Below are 19,296 nucleotides of genomic sequence, written 5' to 3'. Positions count from 1 at the left end.
TGGGTGAGCAGAGTGTAGGGAAGGTCAGTAGATGTGGGGGCATTCAGTAAGAAACCTCGGTCAGACAGAAGTCCTCCTGTTTGGGAGCCACTGACGGGGCCAGTATGGCTGGGATCAAAAGTGAAAGGAGGGAAAGAGCAATCCTGGGAAGGTGAAGTTGGAGTCAGGACAGGTCTTGAACGTGAAAATAGAGATGAGTCTGGAGTTTATCTTTTCTACAGTGGCCATGATGAATGCCTGCAAGTATTTACAGAGTGCCAGGCACCATCCCAGGGGCTGATCATGCGGTGATGGCTAAGATGCTCAGAGCTTCTGCTGCCCTGGTGTCTTCACTGTGGAAGGGGAAGGCAGAAGGGAAGCCAGAAAGCAAATTAGCCAGATCATTTAGAATAATGACAGTCGTGGTGAAAATAATAAAACAGAAAGGTGAGAAAGATGATGACTGAGGGCTGGGAACACATTTGGATCATACTTTTTAAAAAAGATTTTATTCATTTATTTGTCAGGGAAAGAGAGTGAGCGAGCGAGCACAAGCAGGGTGAGTGGCAGGCGGAGGGAGAGAGAGAGAAGCAGGCTCCCCGCTGAGCATGGGGCCCGATGCGGGGCTCCATCCCAGGACCAGGGGTTCATGACCTGAGCGGAAGGCAGATGCTTAACTGACTGAGCTACCTAGGCATCCCCATTTTTTTTTTAAAGCAAGGAAATAATACTATCAAAATCACATCTTGGGGTGCCTGGGTGGCTCAGTGGGTTGAAGCCTCTGCCTTTGGCTCGGGTCATGATCCCAGGGTCCTGGGATCGAGCCCCGCATCGGGCTCTCTGCTCAGCAGGGAGCCTGCTTCCTCCTCTTTCTCTGCCTGCCTCTCTGCCTACTTGTAATCTCTGTCTGTCAAATAAATAAATAAAAAAAAAAAGAAAAAAAATCACATCTTAGGAAGTTCCATTTACCTTGGCGTAGTAACTGATCATACCCTATTGAGAAAGAGGAATCTTCTGGCTTTCTCTCCTCTTCTGAGCTTTATAACACATTTACTGCATTTACTGAGTGGAACTTTTCTGGGGACAATTAATCAGTTTTACTCTATAAGTTAAATAGGAAGACCTCTAATGATAGAGATTTTGATCCAAGTAGAAAAGTGATGAATTCAAGGCAAGTTATTACCTTCCCCATGTGGGTCAACAGGAAGTTCCTTTTTTGGCTTTTGTTAATGATGATGTTGCTGAAGGAGCCATGACTTTTTGGGAAAAGGGCCTCCCCGATCCATACAGTGTCAGTGACTGTCCATGTTCCCTCATGCTCATTTCTACTGAACATAATCTTTCTTAAGGAAAAAGAAATATGCCCTAAAGCTTGTTGGGTTCAGTCTGTGTTTTCCTAGGTTATGTGAATCAACACCATTGTAGGCAGTTCACATTTGCCCAAATGAGGCCCCCTGACCAGATGTGCAATGCTAAGCCAACAACATAGTCAGCAGAACTGCCTATGAATATGAACAAAAATGAGTGTTTCAGATAAGAAATGATCTCCTGGACTTCATGCCAGAAAACAACTGTGTGAGTTTAGAATTCTGGCTGAGGATTTCTGAAGCAAGTCAATTTCATAGCATTGCTTACTTCTTGCTTACTTCTTTATCCTTAACATCTTTAGTTTTTCTTCTGAATTAAGTGTGTGCCTATCATTTGCCATTCACAATGTAAACTCCACTCTCCCCTGTATTTTCCCATCTTGTTCTCTTTTCCCCCAGGAGCCTTTGATCTCCCTAATCTCCCAAATTCTGCCCAGAGATGCAGACCCTAGCAGTTCATTCTATTGGTCCCTCACCATAAAAGCACATCTTCCCTCCCTTCGAAATTTCATTCATTTTCCACCTCCTTTCAACCTATAGCCAGAAATTCAGTGTAGTATAGCAGAAAGGGATGGGGGCTTTGAATTCAGAAAGACCTAGGTTCAAGAAGCAGCTCTGTCTGAACGGCTCTAGAGATCGTTGCACTTTTTAAGGCCATATTTCCTCATCTGTAACATGCAGATCGATGACTACCATATCTGAGGTTTAAGTAATATAGTGAATATAAACTTCAGTGTGTGTATAAACAAACAAATAAAATGCCTGGCACATAGAAGGTGATATGCAGACAAGTGTTTGAAACCAAGCCCTCTGCTCCTCCTTTTCCCCTATGATTCCTTGTTTGGAAGAAATTATTGTATTTTATGTATGTATGCAGAGTATATTTTTCCTCTCTTTCCCTAACATGTCAGAACCATGATTTTCAAACTTTAATGTGCATACAAATCACGTGAAGCACTTCTTAAAATGCAGATTCTGATTGAGAGTTTGAGGTGGGCTGAGATTCTGCATTTATTTCATTTTTGTTTTCTTTTTTTTAAAGATTTTACTTATTAGAGGGAGAGCACACACATGAGCACAATATACGGGGAGGGGCAGACAGAGAGGGAGAGGCAGACTCTGGCCTTGCAGGGAGCCCGGGGCCGGGCTTGATCCCAGGACCCCAAGATCAGGACCTGAGCTGAAGGCAGATGCTTAACCGACTGAACCACCCAGGTGCTCTGAGAATCTGTATTTCTAACAAGCTCTCAGGTGCTATTTAGGCTGCTGGTTCATGGACCATGCTTTGAGTAGCAAATTCTTAAAAGGGAGGTTCAAGGTGTAGTGTTTGAAATGCATTTAATTGCATATAATATAACAGCTAAGAGTGTCTTATCAGGATTTGTCCTTACACATCGAGAAATCTAGAGATGGCAGATGGCCATTAGCATTCGTTTTGTGGCTCCATGACATCGAGCCCAGAATGGCTTAGATTCTTTTGCTTTTTCTTCATACTTGTTGGTAAATGGCCACAAAACACACTTCATATTTAAGTTCAAGGCTGTAAGAAGGGAGAATGCCTGTGCCAGCTGTTTTCTTTAATCATGAGCGCAGAAGCTTTTTCAGAACCCTCTGAAAGCTTTGGCTTATGTTACACATATCATCTTGGTGTCACATGGCCAACATTTGCTCCAAGACAGATTGGGAGAATGAGTCTTCTGGGAAGAATGGAGAGACTGCTTATTGAGTAGGCAGCTAGCAGAGTCTGCTCTATCTAGGTTCATCCTACCTTTGTTGAATAATTTCTATATAGCTTTCCTCTGATACCTAACCTCTTGATATATACTTAAAAATACTTAGTAACTGCTGTAGACTGGCTGTGTACCCCCCAAATTCTTAAGTTGAAAGCTCACCCCCAGTAGACTGGCTGTGTACCCCCCAAATTCTTAAGTTGAAAGCTCACCCCCAATGTGATGGTATTTGGGGGTATGGGGCCTTTGGGAAGTGATTAGGTCATGAGGACAGAGCTTTTATGAATGAGATTAGTGTTCCTATAAAAGAGACTCCAGAGAGCTTGCCTGTCCCTTCCACCATGAGAGGATACAACAAGAAGATAGCCATTTATGTACCAGGAAGCAGGCTCTCCCAAGACACTGAGCATGCCGGCACCTTAATCTTGGACTTTGCAGCCCCCAGCCCTGTGAGAAATAAATGTCTGTTGTTTGTAAGCCACCTAGTCTATGGTATTCTGCTATAGTTGCCTAAAAGGACTGAGACAGTAACCCTTTGAAAATTTATGTAGCTACTCCAATGGGTCACTTGCTTTTTAGAGCTTTCATATCACACAAGACTAATATGAAATTCAATATTACACAAAACGCAATTGTGGGTAAATAAAGTCAGCTTTCAGTTATTTAAGAAAATGTTCAAATTCTTACTGAGCACAGATCACATAATTCCACTTAAGTAATTTGGACTCTTAAATACTTTAATTTACATTTAATTAGGTTTTAGCAATGGAATTAGCTGTTGGGAATAATAGGTCAAAGGGAACATGGGAATGTTAATCCCCTGACTATAAATAGAAGACTAGTGATACACAGTAAACACAGATCAAAATTAAGTTCAAAAGGCATGCCTGAAATAGACTTTTGCAAATGGGGCTTCTAAGGAGAAATTATTTTAGTAAAAATAACTCTAGCTTCTATTTTAAGAAACCACGCATGTTACAGTAATATATTTAACTAGTGGCAAATAAATTAGTCGATGTCTAATAAAATTGTATGACAGATAATTCTTAACATGATAAAGAGAAGCGAATTTACTTTGTAGAAAGGTGAAAGAACTCTTTGGAAATGGGAAAGAAAAAACTTCATATCAATATTAAATTAATATTGATTAATATTAAATATCAAAATCAGATTTCAATTATTCAAGTCTATATTGACATTTTTACCAACTTTAATGAATCAGTCAATATGCATGGGATCTTTCCTTTTCCTTCAAATTTTTATTTAAATTCTAGTTAGTCAGCACACAGTGCAATATTGGTTTCAGGAGTAGAGCATGGGATCTTTAAATAGCCTACTAAAGGCTGTAAACTAATATTTAAAGTCAATATAATTACCCCTATGTCCTATGATGGCATGAACCAAAGAAAAAATCCGATGTGCAGAGACATGGCTTTGGGTTTAAAACCTGTATCTACCAACTTCAGCTGTCTTACCTCAAATTATTTCCATACCCTACTGCCAAGGGTGACCACATAGGCTTGTTCTGAGGGTTAAATGAAAGGATGTAGGTAAGGTGTCAAGCATGCAGTAGGCCCTCAAAAACATTCTTTCCTCCATACCTTTCAGAGAATATGCACTCTTCTTTCTGTTGTTGCTTGGTTTTCTGATACTAGAAAGGTGCTTTGAGGGAAAGCATAGTTAGGGAAATCCAGGAGATCCTAACAGGTTGATTCCATTGTTTTAAAGTATTGTAAGTCCTTTAAGATATCTGAGATAAAGACTAAAATAATATCTAAAAGCAAATGTAAATTAAGTTAGAATGAAAACTTCAAATTAAGTTTAAAAAATTAAAAATCAAATTCTTTACTCTTTTATCATGGGAATCTCAAACTTTAGCAAACTTTGACATAGTTGGATAATTAAGAGCTGATGAGTTCCAGAGACTAGATTAGGCTCAGGAATTACTTGTTTTGCTTCATACTTTAAGAAACATCTTTTTAAAATTCATATCAATTGGCCTCTGAGTTTAAGGAGTCCTACTGTGGAGAGAACTTGGGCAGCAAAGATCATTTCTAAAGAAAGTGGTATCCCCTGGTCAGACTTATCAAAAAGAAAAGAGAAAGGACCCAAATAAATAAAACCATGAACGAAAGAGGAAATATCACAACCAACACTGAAGAAATACAAACTGAAGAACGTAATTTGAGCAACTATATGCCAAAAAAGAATTAGGCAATGTGGAAGAAATGGATGCATTCCTAGAGAGGTATAAACTACCAAAACTGAATCAGGAAGAAATAGAAAATGTAAACAGACCCATAACTAGCAAGGAAATTGAAGCAGTAATCTCCCAACAAACAAGAGCCCAGGGCTAGATGGCTTCCCAGGGGAATTCTACCAAACATTTAAAGAATAATTGACAACTGGTTCAAAAAGTCAAAATGGAAGGAAAAGTTCCAAACTCTTTTTTATGAGGCCAGCATTACCTTGATCCCAAAACCAAAGACCCCTCCAAAAAAGAGAATTACAGACCACTATCCCTGATGAACATGGGCACAAAAATTCTCACCAAAATACTAGCCGATAGGATCTATCAGTACATTAAAAGGATTATTTACCATGACCAAGTGGGACTTATTCCTGGGCTGCAGGGTTGGTTCAACCTCTGCAAATCAATCACTGTGATGCACGAGGTAAATAAAAGAAAGGACAAGAACCACATGATCCTCTCAATAGATTCAGAAAAAGCATTTGACAGAGTACAGCATCCTTTCTTAATTAAAACTCTTCACAGTGTAGGGATAAAGGGTGCATACCTCAATATCATAAAAACCATCAATGAGAAACCCACAGCAAATATCATTCTCAATGGGGAAACACTGAGAACTTCTCACCTAAGGTCAGGAACATGGCAGGGATGTCCAATCTCACCACTAATGTTCAACATAGTCCTAGAAGGCCTAGCTTCAGCAGTCAGACAACAAAAAGAAATAAAAGGCATCCGAATTGACAAAGAAGAAGTCAAACTCTCATTCTTTGCAGATGATGATGCTCTATGTAGAAAACCCAAAAGACTCCACCCCAAAATTGCTAGAACTCATACAAGAATTCAGTAAAGTGGCTGGATATAAAATCAATGCACAGAAATCAGTTGCATTTCTCTACATCAACAATGAAACAGAAGAAAGAGAAATTAGGAGTCAATTCCATTTACAGTTGTACCCAAAACCGTAAGATACCTAGAAATAAATCTAACCAAAGAGGCTGAGGATCTGTGCTCAATAAACTATACAACACTCATGAAAGAAATGGAGGAAGACACACAGGAATGGAGAAATATTCCATGCTCATAGATTGGAAGAACAAATATTGTCAAAATGTCTATGCTACCTAGAGCAATCTACACATTCATTGCAATCCATATCAAAATACCATCAACTTTTTTCACAGAACTGGAACAAATAATCCACAAATTTGTATGGAACCATAAAAGACCCCTAGTAGCCAAAGGAATGTTGAAGAAGAAAACGAAAGGCAGTGGCATCACAATTCCGGACTTCAAGCTCTATTACAAAGCTGTAATCATCAAGACAGTATGGGACTGGCACAAAAACAGACACATAGGTCAATGGAACAGAATAGAGAATCCAGAAATGGACCCTCAGCTCTATGGCCAACTAATCTTCGACAAAGCAGGAAAGTATGTCCAATGGAAAAAGACAGTCTCTTCAACAAATGTTGGGAAAATTGGACAGCCACATACAGAAGAATGAAACTGGACCATTTCCTTATACCACACACAAAAATAGACTCAAAATGGATGACAGACCTAAATGTAAGACAGGAATCCATCAGAATCCTTGAGGAGAACACAGGCAGCAACATCTTGCTAGATACCTCTCCAAAGGCAAAGGAAACAAAGGCAAAAATGAACTATTGGGATTTCATTGAGATAAAAAGCCTTTGCATAGTAAAGGAAAGAGTCAACAAAACCAAAAGACAACCGACAGAATGGGAGAAGATATTTGCAAATGATATAGCAGATAAAGGGCTAGTATCCAAAATCTATAAAGAACTTATCAAACTCAACACCCAAGAACAAATAATCCAATCAAGAAATGGGCAGAAGGCATGAACGGACATTTCTGCAAAGATATCCGAATGGCCAACAGACATGTGGAAAATTGCTCAACTTCACTCAGCATCAGGGAACTACAAATCAAAACCACGGTGAGATACCACCTCACACCAGTCAGAAAGGCTAAAATCAACAAATCAGGAAACAACAGATGTTGGAGAGGATGCAGAGAAAGGGGAACTACACTGTTGGTGGGAATGCAAGCTGGTGTAGCCACTGTGGAAAACAGCATGGAGGTTCCTTAAAAAGTTCAAAATGGAGTTACCCTATGACCCAGAAATTGGACTTCTGGATATTTCCCCCAAAGATACAAATGTAGTGATCTGTGGGGGCAGCTGCACCTGAATGTTTATAGCAGCAGTGTTCACAATAGCCAAGCTATGGAAAAAGCCCAGGTGTCCACTGATAGATGAATGGATAAAGAAGATGTGATACACACACACACACACACACACACACACACACACACACACCATGGAATATTATGCAGCCATCAAAAATGGAATCTTGCTATTTGCAACAACGTGGATGGAACTAGAGGGTATTATGCTAATAAGTGAAATAAGTCAGTCAGAAAAAGACAATTATCATATGATCTCACTGATATGTGGAATTTAAGAAACAAGGTAGAGGATCATAGGAGACGAGAGAGAAAACGAAACAAGAGGAAACCAGAGAGGGAGACAAACCGTAAGAGACTCTTTATCTTAGGAAACAAACTGAGGGTTGCCAGGGTGACTGGGTGATGGACATTGGGGAGGGTATGTGTTGTAATGAGCACTAGGTATTATATAAGACTGATGAATCAAACCTGTACCCCTGAAACAATTAATACATTATATGTTAATAAAAAAGGAATCACAATGGACCCTTTAAAAAATCCCCCCCAAAAAGAAAAAGAAAGTGGGTGTACCAGTACTGCAGAAGTGAGAAGCAACTTCCTACTTGATATTTTGGAGCAAAATGGGCCCATTGATATTTGACTAATACAGCACTATCCTGAAGACTGGTTTCTTCTGTGATACAGTGATCATTGTTGCCAATTGTTTTGAAGGTCATAAAAATGATTGATTATGTTCTTTTTTATTGAGGTATAATTGACATATTAGTTTCAGGTGTACAGCATAATGACTTGATATTTGTATGCACTGTGAAGTGATCACCACAATAATAATTATAGTTAACATCTGATTGATGATATTTTTGATACAGGATTAAAGCAGGCAGGGGACAGAAGCAGGGACAATTTATTCATTATATCTTCTGAGCATATGATTAAGGCTTTGGAGCTTTTCAGGGATTTAAAAAATATTTGAGATTTGAAACTGAATTTATGGGCTCAAAAGTACAAAGTGAAAACTGTAAAATAGAAATGAATAAATGTTTAATTAAATGTCCACAAAGCCTAACATTATGTCAGTTTCAATAATTAATATATTTAGTATCCATAAACATTTCATTACATTTGAAAACCATCTGTAAGTTGTATTTTCTTACTTTGTGAGAGTTGATGTGTATGTATGATGACTGCTGAGAAATTATAACCAACTCATAAATCAAAAGTTACTTGTAGCTAAATATCATAAAACAGAATTATAAAATCCTTAACTTTTTTTTTTACAGCAATGAATTATGCTTCCTCTGGGATATGGGTTTGTTTTAATGTTTCATAGAATGTAGAACGGAGACTACAAAATTAAGAGAGCATATTTTGGCCAGCCCTGGTGCTAAAGACTTGGTTGTATATAAAAAAGTATGAGTTGGTGAGCACACACCCATCTTATAGAAATCCCAGAACTGAGGAGTATGATTAGTATTTGATACGCAATTATGGCAGTTACTGGTGGAAGAAATCTGTTTTATGCTTTCATGAAAAATGTATCTTTAAAATTCTCATCACCCTTGTCTTCTGTCCAAAGTCCTTAATGATTCCACATTTTAAGACTTTTTAAATAAAAAATTCTAGGCTTGGTTTTCATGGAGTATCATAATTTACTCCTAATTGACGCAATTGTCTACAACTGTTAAACACTTTGTCTCGCTGGCATTACCCTTTCCCATTGCCCTTCTCAATAACCCTTCACTGGAATGATGCTCCTTCTCCTTCATTCTCATTCAGTCACAAGTTCATTCAGCATTTATTGAGGTTACTATGTGCCAGGCATGTGCTGGGTTTGGGGAATGGGAGGGTGAGCGAAACTTGGTCCCTGCCTCGGAGAACTAATAATCCATCACCTTGCTATTCAAATGTAAGTATGTAAACCTGGCGATTCACAGACCTGCACCCCTGGGGATAAAAATACATTATATGTTTATAAAAAAATAAAAAAATTTAATAAAGTAAAAACAAAAAAACAAAAACCCCCGAAAAACAAAGGGTGGTCTTTGGACCAGCAGAGTCAACATCACCGTCACTTTATAGAAATGCAAATCTCAAGTCCCGTCCCAGACATGGTGAACCAGAATATGTCCCTTGACAAGACTCCCAGGTGATTCATATTCTGAAAAACACTTCGGAGTAAACAATGACAGAGAAATGGCTATTAAAAGAATGGTACATTTTGCAACAGTTAAATGTGCTATGCAAGTGCTACTCCTTGGGCTCAGCTTCTACCTCTCCTATGAAGCCATTCCTCCCTGCTCTAGCTCACATTCGTTTCTGAATGTCTGTAGTAACAGCCTTCTACCACCCAGCTTAGCCCTTAATCATAGACCTTTCTCTTGTCTGCTGATGTTTTCAGCATGGGCTGCTCTTTTTCCCAAATGGAGTTTCCATTTGCCAAGAGCAGGCATAGGGATTTACATTTCTGTACCACGTGAAAGCAGCCAACATTTGCTGAGCTATGTAATTAGCAAATACTTCTGCTTCATCAGTTTAGTAAACTAAGATAAAGTAGGCTTCATCTGAGAAATCTAGAGAATATCCCAGCTGATAGCATTCATGGTAGCTGAAATATCCTCAAAAGAGAGATTTAGATTGGACCTACTTATCCATCTGAGTGAAAATGAAGTCAGATATTTCTCTAACTATCTGAATTGCTGTTATGCAAACATGAGTAGCTATCCAAGCAAATATACGCCAGGCCTGCTGGAGAACTGTTCATTGTGGGAAAACTCAAGGAAACAGAAGCAGTAACCAGCATGCAGGTCTCTAGGGCAGTGTATAGCAATCTTGCAGGACCAGATATGCCCTAGGAGAAGGGAGAAATAGGGGCAGAGAGGAAACTTAATCCAGTGGACAGCAGGAATAGAGAAGAGGGAAAAAGAGAAAAGAAAGATTGGGACAAAGGCAAAGCGTACACTAAGTTGGAAAAGTGAACCCAAATAGTTTATAGTGACAATGTTTTTATAGCTATAATATATATTATATATAGTATAATATATAGTCACAATAATTTTAACTCGAGTTAAAAAGCAATGACCAGCAGACTGATTTAAAAAAGAACTTTTTCTCTAAGTTATATATTTCTCTAAGTTATATTTATATATCTTAAAATAAAATCTTAAAACATATATATGTATATATATGCATATGTATTTTTAAGATTTTATTTTTAAGTAATCTTTACATCCAATGTGGGACTCAAAGTTACAACCCCAAGATCAAGAGTTGTATGCTTTACTGACCGAGCAAGCCAGGTGCCCCACTAAATTATATTGTTTATAACAAATATATTTAAAACAAAAGCAGTATAGAAATGTTGAATATAAGATGATTGGAAAGGCTTTATCACACTATTTTTTTTTTTTTTTTGGTGGGCAGCAAATCAATGTTTATTGAGTGATAGCAAAGCGATAGTACAGAGCTCCTGAGGAGGGAGGGGACCTGAGAGGTTTGCCTATAACAGACAAATATTAAGCAAGAGAAAGTTGGTATATCCATGGTACTATCAGACAAAATAGGCTTTAAGACAAAATATATCACTAAGAAGGCTATTAAATATTAATAAAAGGTTTAGTGCATGAGAAATTTTTTTTTTTTAAAGTTTTTAAGTTCCAGTTATCATACAGTATAATATCAGTTTAATGTGTACAATTTAGTGATTCATAATGGATGAGAAATTTTGGCAATTTAAAACTTAGATTGTCTAATAATATAAGTTCACAATCTTTAAAACAGGTATTGATGGGATTATAAAGAGAAATAGCCAACTTATAATCATGGGGATCATTTTCACCTTTCCTTCTCAGTAATTCATAGGTGAAGGAAAGCATTATGATATGGAAGATAATATAAATAATCTTGGCCATATGCATATGTCTCTGTAGGTAGAGACGCACATGCACACTATATAGAAGTAGACAATATGTATTCTTTTCAAGCACTTGTGGAACTTCACAACAGCTGACTATCTACTGGGATATAAAATAATCTAAACAAAAGTCAAAAAACCATTATTATCTCAACTTTTCTATCACAACTACATTAGAAATCAAGAACAAGCAAGATCGTAGAAAAAAAAAAACCACATACTCTGGGAAGTGAAGAAACATTAAGAGGTCTGTACAGTTCAAAGGAGAAAAAACATTGGAAATTTGAAAACACTTTAAAGACATTAAAGGTAGTACAAAATTTGAGGGATGTAGCTAAGGTGGTATTTGACAGAGAGTTTATAGACTTAGATGCTTATAAGAAGGCTAAAAATAAATGAAACCCCAAATTTAATAAATCAGAAAAGAAACAGAATAAGTTCAAAGAAGTAGAGGGATGAGAATAATAAAAGTAAGTTAAAAGAAAGAGTAGATGAAAATAAAAGCCAAGTTATATTTTTTTAAAAGAGTCACAGTAATGACAACTGACAAAACTCATAAAATAGAGAAGGCACACGCACACACACACAAACACACAAACCAACCTCACTATTAGGAGCATAAAAAGGGCTAACTACAGATGCCACAGAGATTTAAAAGCTAGTGAAACCAATGGATTAGAATGTGGACAGCTCTTCCACAGGAGAGGTTGGACGGAAGGGCACATGACTTAGATTTAGTGCTAAGACAATAGGAAGAAGTCTTGTGACTTTCTAGGTGAAACAGGAAGCAAGGACCTCAGATGAGAATGAGAAGGCAGATAGGGAGTTACACCCCCTTAACTATCCTGAAAACCACTGTAACCTATCTTTTTTTAATGTATCCTCTCCAGAATTTTCTCCTGTAAAAGAAATAAAAGTATTCCCTTCCCAGAGTACTGGGGTAACCTGTCTTAGGAAATTGTGCTTAGTACAGTAGCAGTGAGTACTTTGAGATTATATTTAATTTTTTGACTCAGATAAAAGCCACTTGGATCAACACTGAAAAGAAAGATGAGTCAAGATGAAAAACATGTATTTGGAATCAAAATAACACATAACTTTAAAGAAACAAGTGTTATTTGATTCTAAATTGACATTGAAGACCCTTAGTATAAAGGATTTTCACATATTTTAAGCAATAATAGCATAATACATACCACCTCCATACATGGTTATGCTGGAGAACTCACTCAACTGGCAGGTTTTTAAAAATAATTAGATTACCTTACTCATGATAATTGTTCATTTAATATTTGTTGGACTGGGGAAGCTGATTAATAAACCTACTTAATATGTCAGAGGTGCTCAATAAAGGGTAGTTATTTTATCAGTGTTTAATATTTTTAGTATATCTTATATGTTAAAACATGGTTCCTAAAAACAAACAAACATGGTTCCTACTCTGAAAAGTTATTTCTCAGTGATCCACTAAACAGATAGCAATAGACTGGGATATACACCATTATCTTTAGTTTATTATTTAAGATTTAGCATCGGATATTTACAGAAACTGCATATACCTATAATAATCACTAAAGATTCTCCATGTCCAATAGATGATTAATTCCTCTATTCTTTATTACGAACTTTTTCTGTGCTTATCTTCCCAGACTAGGGTGCTGTCTTGCTGATGAGTTGAATTGACTAAGCTGGGAACTGGGGATTTTGTTTTCCTTATAACTGATGGTAAGCAAGTAATTAACTTCAGTGGTAGTAGAGCCATTAGATTTATCTAGCTCAATTTAGGTCAGTACTGTTCCTTTCCAGTACAAAAATCCCTTCTGCTGTTGGACCATGCCTGTGTAAATAGAAAGTAGCAGATTTATTAAGTTTATGACATCATGAGGCTTATGCACAGAAAAAAATGAACAGAACATCACATAACTGTACATTCAGTCTGGAAACCGATCTGTCTAAGCCCTGTATGCATGTTGGTAGGATAAACATTTCTATCTCATTTTCTTCTTTGTGCAGCCAATAGCTCACAGAGCAGTGTTTTTCCATTTGGATTCCATCATTTATTTTGTTTATCACTTCCTGGCCATTTCCCACGGGATAGCCCCAAACTGATGACTCAGGTTTCAAAAAGCTGCTCAATAGGGCAAAGATAAAGTTACTTCTCTTCTCTTGCTAGCCCCCTCCTCTTTGCTTGCTGCATCATCATGTAAACAATGTTGAACTCAGCACACACACACTCAACAATAAAATATGAACAGGCTCTTATAATTTTTTTTAAAGATTTTATTTATTTATTTGTCAGAGAGAGAGAGAGCGCGCGCACAAGCAAGGGGAGCTTCAGGCAGAGCAGGCACAGCAGGCAAGGGGAGAAGTAGGCTTCCTGCTAAGCGAGCAGCCTGATGCAGTACTCATTCCCAGGCTCCTGGGATCATGACCTGAGCTGAAGGTAGATGCTTAACTGACTGAGCCACCCAGGCAGCCCATGAAGAAGCTCTTTTTTTTTTTTTTTTTTTACTTTTATTAGTGTATAATATAGTATTTGCTTCAGAGGTACAGGTCTGTGAATCATCAGTCTTACGCAATTCACAGCACTCACCATAGCACATATCCTCCCTAATGTCCACTATCCAGCCACCCTATCCCTCCCCCCTAGCCCCCAGCAACTCTCAGTTTGTTTCCTGAGATTAAGAGTCTCTTATGGTTTGTCTCCCTCCCTGGTCCCATCTTGTTTCATTTTTTTCCCTCCCTTCCCCCAACAACCCCCCGCCCTGCCTCTCAAATTCCTCATATCAGAGAGATCATATGATAATTGTCTTTCTCTGATTGACTTGTTTCGCTTAGCATAACACCCTCTAGTTCCATCCACATTGTTGCAAATGGCAAGATTTTGTTTTTTTTTTAAGGCTGCCTAGTATTCCATTGTATATATAAACCACATTTTCTTTATCCATTCATCTGTTGATAGACATCTAGGTTCTTTCCATAGTTTGGCTATTGTGGATATTGCTGTGGTACACATTTAGGTGCACGAGCCCCTTCGGATCCCTACATTTGTAACTTTGGGGTAAATACCAAGTAGTACGATTGCTGGGTCGTAGGGTAGCTCTATTTTCAACTTTTGAGGAACCTCTATGCTGTTTTCCAGAGTGGCTGCACCAGCTTGCATTCCCACCAACAGTGTAGGAGGCCATGAACAAGCTGTTTGCAACTTATCCCTTATCTACTGCTACAGAGAACACCACTCTTTCATTTTAGCCCAAAGTCAGGAATTTTTAAAAAAGATTTTATTTATTTGTATGAGAGAGAACAAGAGAGGGAGAGAGAGCACAGAGGGAGAGAGAGAAGCAGACTCCCCCCTGAGCAGGGAGCCTGATGTGGGGCTCAATCCCGGGACCCTGGGATCATGACCTGAGCTGAAGGTAGACACTTAACTGACTGAGCCACCCAGGCACCCTTTACAGTCTGTTTTAAAGTCTGTTTTGTCTAATATAAGTATTGCTACCCTGGCTTTCTTTTCACTTCTATATGCATAAGGGCTTTTCCATCCCTTCATTTTCTCTTTTTAAAATTTTATTTATTTATTTGACTGAGAGCACACATGAGCAGAGGTGAGGGACAGAGGAAGAGGGAGAAGCAGACCCCCCGCTGAGCAGGGAGCTGGATGGGGGCTTCCATTGCAGGACCCTGAGACCACGACCTGAACTAAAGGCAGATACTTAACCAACTGAGCCACCCTGGTGCCCTTCACTTTCAATCTGCATGTGTCTTTAGGTCTGAAATGAGTCTCTTGTAGGGAGCATATAGGTGGATCTCGCATTTTTATCCATTACATCACTCTGTATCTTTTTATTGGAGCATTTAATCCATTTATATTCAATTTAATCATTGGTAGGTATGTATTATTGCCATTTTGTTACTTGTTTTATTGTTGTTTTTGTAGTTCTTTGTTTCTTTCTTCTCTTGCTCTCTTCTCTCACGGCATGTTGGTTTTCTTTAGTGATGTACCTGGATTCTTTTTTCTTTATTTTTGCATATGTATTACTGGTTTTTGATTTGTGGTCACCATTAGGTTTGTATATAACATCTTCTGCATATGGCAGTCTGTATTAAGTTGATGGTCACTTAAGTTTGAACCCATTCTTTTTTTTTTAAGATTTTATTTATTTATTTGACAGACAGAGGTCACAAGCAGGCAGAGAGGCAGGCAGAGAGAGAGAGGGAGAACCAGGCTCCCCGCCGAGCAGAGAGCCCGGGGCGGGGCTCGATCCCAGGACCTGGGACCATGACCTGAGCGAAGGCAGAGGCTTTAACCCACTGAGCCACCCAGGCACCCCGAACCCATTCTTTACACTTCTCCCCTCCCATGTTTTAGGTATATAATGTCGTACTATACATCCTTTTATTTGTGATTGATTTTTATAGATATACTTTTCCCCCCTGCTTTTGTGCTTCTTAACTTTTCTTACTCCTAATTCTGGTCTTCCCTTTTCACTCAAAGAGTCTCCTTTAACATTTCTTGTAGGGATGGTTTAGTGGTCATGAATTCCTTTAACTTTTGTCTGTCTGGGAAACTCTATGTCTTCTCTATTCGGAATGATAGCCTTGCTGGATAGAGTATTCTTGGCTGTAGGTTTTTTCCTTTCAGCACTCTGACTATATCGTGCCACTCTCTTCCGGCCTGCAAAATTTCTGCTGAACAATCAGCTGATAGCCTTATGGTGTTTCCCTCATATATAACTGTTTTTTCTCCTGCTGCTTTTAAAATTCTCTCTTTATCACTACTTTTTGCCATTTTAGTTATTGTGTGTCTTCATGTGGCTCTCCTTGGGTTGATTTTGTTTTGGAGCCCTCTTTCCCTCCTGGATCTTGTTTAGACTTCCTTCCCCAGATTTGGGAGTTTTTTAGCTGTTCTTTCTTTCTTTTTTTTTTTTTTTAAAGATTTTATTTATTTATTTGACAGACAGAGATCACAAGTAGGCAGAGAGGCAGGCAGAGAGAGAGCCAGGGAAACAGGCTCCCTGCTGAGCAGAGAACCCGATGTGGGGCTCAATCCCAGGACCCCGGGATCATGACCTGAGCTGAAGGCATTAACCCACGGAGACACCCAGGCGCCCCTTAGCTGTTACTTCTTACAGTAAATTTTCTGCCCCTTTTCTCTCTTTTCTTCTTCTGAGATCTGTATAATGCAAATGTCATTACTCTTGTTTTCACTGAGTTAACTAAGTCTATATTCATTTTGTATTATTATTTTTCTCTCATGTTCAGCTTGATTGCTTTCCATTTACTCTGTCCTCCATGTTGCTGATCCATTCTCCTGATTTCTCCAGTCTGTTCATTTTCTCTAGTGTATTTTTTTAAGCAGGTTCTGTGCCTGCTGTGGGGCATGAACTCATGATCACAAGATGAAGAGTCACATGCTCTACTGACTGAGCCAGCCAGGTGTCCCTCCAAAGTTAGTGTCAGCAACATGCTGGTTTCTCTTAGGTGCCCATGTATTTATGCTGGGGAACTGGGAGGGAAAGGTACCTGCTATCTCCTTTTTTTCTGGAGAAGTTGCCCAATGATCCATACCCCTCCAGCACACACTGTGAGGTTGGTAAATGAATCTCTCTCCCATATACCCCGTGCATTTTCCAAACTGCTGCTTTTGTGCTCTGTCACTGTAGGGCTGTTTGTTGTGTTGTCACTTTAAGGGTGCAGACTGTTTCCTCTCACCCTCCTGGCTCTCCCAGAGCCAAGCCTGCTGAGTTTTAAAGTTTCAGGTGTTAAGTCCTGCTGATCATAAGAACTTGTGAAATTTGGCCCCTCTAGTTTTTAAAGCCAAAGTTATGTGGATTCATCCTCCCCTTGTGGGTCCCTGGTGTGAGTCTGTTTCTCTCCCCTTTCCATGCCTATGACATCCCTTCCTCCCTCCCACAGACAGCCCTGTGGGTCTGTTTAGCTCCCCACCACATCTCCACTCTTCCTACCCTGTTTGATGTGGCCCCTTCTCTACATTTAGCTGTGGAGTTTGTTCTGCCAGTCTTCAGGTCATTTTCTGGGTTATTTATACTGATGTGGGTATTATCTAGTTGTATCCATGGGATGAGGTGAGCTTAGGGAAGCTTCCTCTTAGTTCACCATTTTCCCTGGAAGTTAAGATCAACCTAGGTTTCTGAGATCATGTCAGAGGCTTGAGTTCTAGGCCCACTCTTAGACTGTAAGTCTTGTGAGTAACTTCAACAGTCGATGTTCTCTTTCCTTCAAGACTTTCCCCACTGGTCACTCACCTGTCCAACAGCATGTTATACAGCTGAGTAAGGTATTTTGTGACAACAGTGCCAAGTTCTCAAGAAAAAACTACAGAATAGGCCATAGGCAATGGTAGCTCACGAAAAGACTTTAAGTTGTCTTCAGTTTACTTCTGGAAGTGTTCATGTCTTTAACACAGCAGATTCAATTATTAATGGTAAAAAAATTATTCTTTTTGTCTGAATATAAGTAATTTGGGGATTCTCTTAAGAAGTAATTTCTCACATTTTATAAATATTTGCCTTCAGTCTAAATTGTAACACATTCTAACTATAAATTGTGTCAAAAGAATAATAATATTTAATAAATTCAGATGGCTGTTTTGTATGAAAGAATGAGGGTTTTCCTTGTTTATGTTAGCAGATGAGTGAAACAGGTGAACTTTGCATTTGGTCCTACAAGTGCAGTTAACGGTTTCTGTTTAATCAAAACAGGAAGGAAATTTCAAGGTCATCCCTCTTGCATGGGAACTATCTTATCCTCAGGTCCTTGAAATGTAAGCCTCAGGCTGTTATCATGTGACCTCCATCTAACCCTGTTCTTTAGAGATGAAATGGGGGCCAAGGGTGTCCATTAGTTGAGGTCTGGGTCATATTGACCGTAGATCCCTAGAATCTGGATGATCCTCCAAAGACATACAGATGGCTAAGTGATCCTCAACAGATTCCAAAACACAAGCTAACAGATGACAGGTGAGTTCAATGGTTGGGCCACTTCTGCTCCTTAGCACTTACTTTCCCTCCTGAATTTCAATACCATGGCTGCAGGCTTCTGACAATGGGGAGCAGGCACTCTTCACCTGGGAGCTGAATTCCCCCCTGCTTAATGTCTTTAATATCTGGAGGGAAATGAGTCATTTGTAAGGTGCAGTCCCTTCTGCTTGCTGTCTCGCACCCTCTCTGACGAGGCATGGGTGTTGTTATCTGTGTCATTCTGATAAGGAAGCAGCCCAGGAATAGGGGGTGGTCTGTTGGGATCACCTAGCAAGTTCCAGACACAGCAGGAACTTGAATCTTCTGTCAGGTACTGGCCTGTTCTACATCACTGCTTTCAGAAAGGGGCCACCAGCTGATTTTCAGATGCCAGAATGTGACATCACACCTTGAAGATAGATGCTGTGCTGTCCTACACACTCATTGTTTCATGATACCAAACTGAACATTCTCGAATTTCTGTAAGCTTTTAATTTCATTATTTAAACTTAGAGGCACAACTGAGTTACTTATATTGCTGAGCGCACAATAGATTACCCTGTACCTTACCCATGTAAAAATTTTTATTTTTCCTCCTCTATTTTCCTCTCATACTACACCAGTTTAATAAGTTCAGTCTACAGTTGACCTTTGAATAATGCAGGGGTTAGGGACTCCGACCCCTCCACATAGTCAAAAATGTAACTCTTGATATCCTGCTGTTGACTGGAAACCTTAATGATAACACAAACAGTTGATTAATGCATATTTTGTATGTATATGTATTATATACTGTGCTAAGAAAATCAGAAGAGAAGAGATACTTAAGTACTATAGTATGGTGAAAAAAAATCCATGAATAAGTGG

The sequence above is a fragment of the Martes martes genome, assembly GCF_963455335.1.
Source record: "Martes martes genome assembly, chromosome: X".
Taxonomy (NCBI): Eukaryota; Metazoa; Chordata; class Mammalia; order Carnivora; family Mustelidae; genus Martes; species Martes martes.
The sequence above is the reverse complement of the archived record's forward strand: the minus strand, read 5'-3'. Positions refer to the sequence as shown.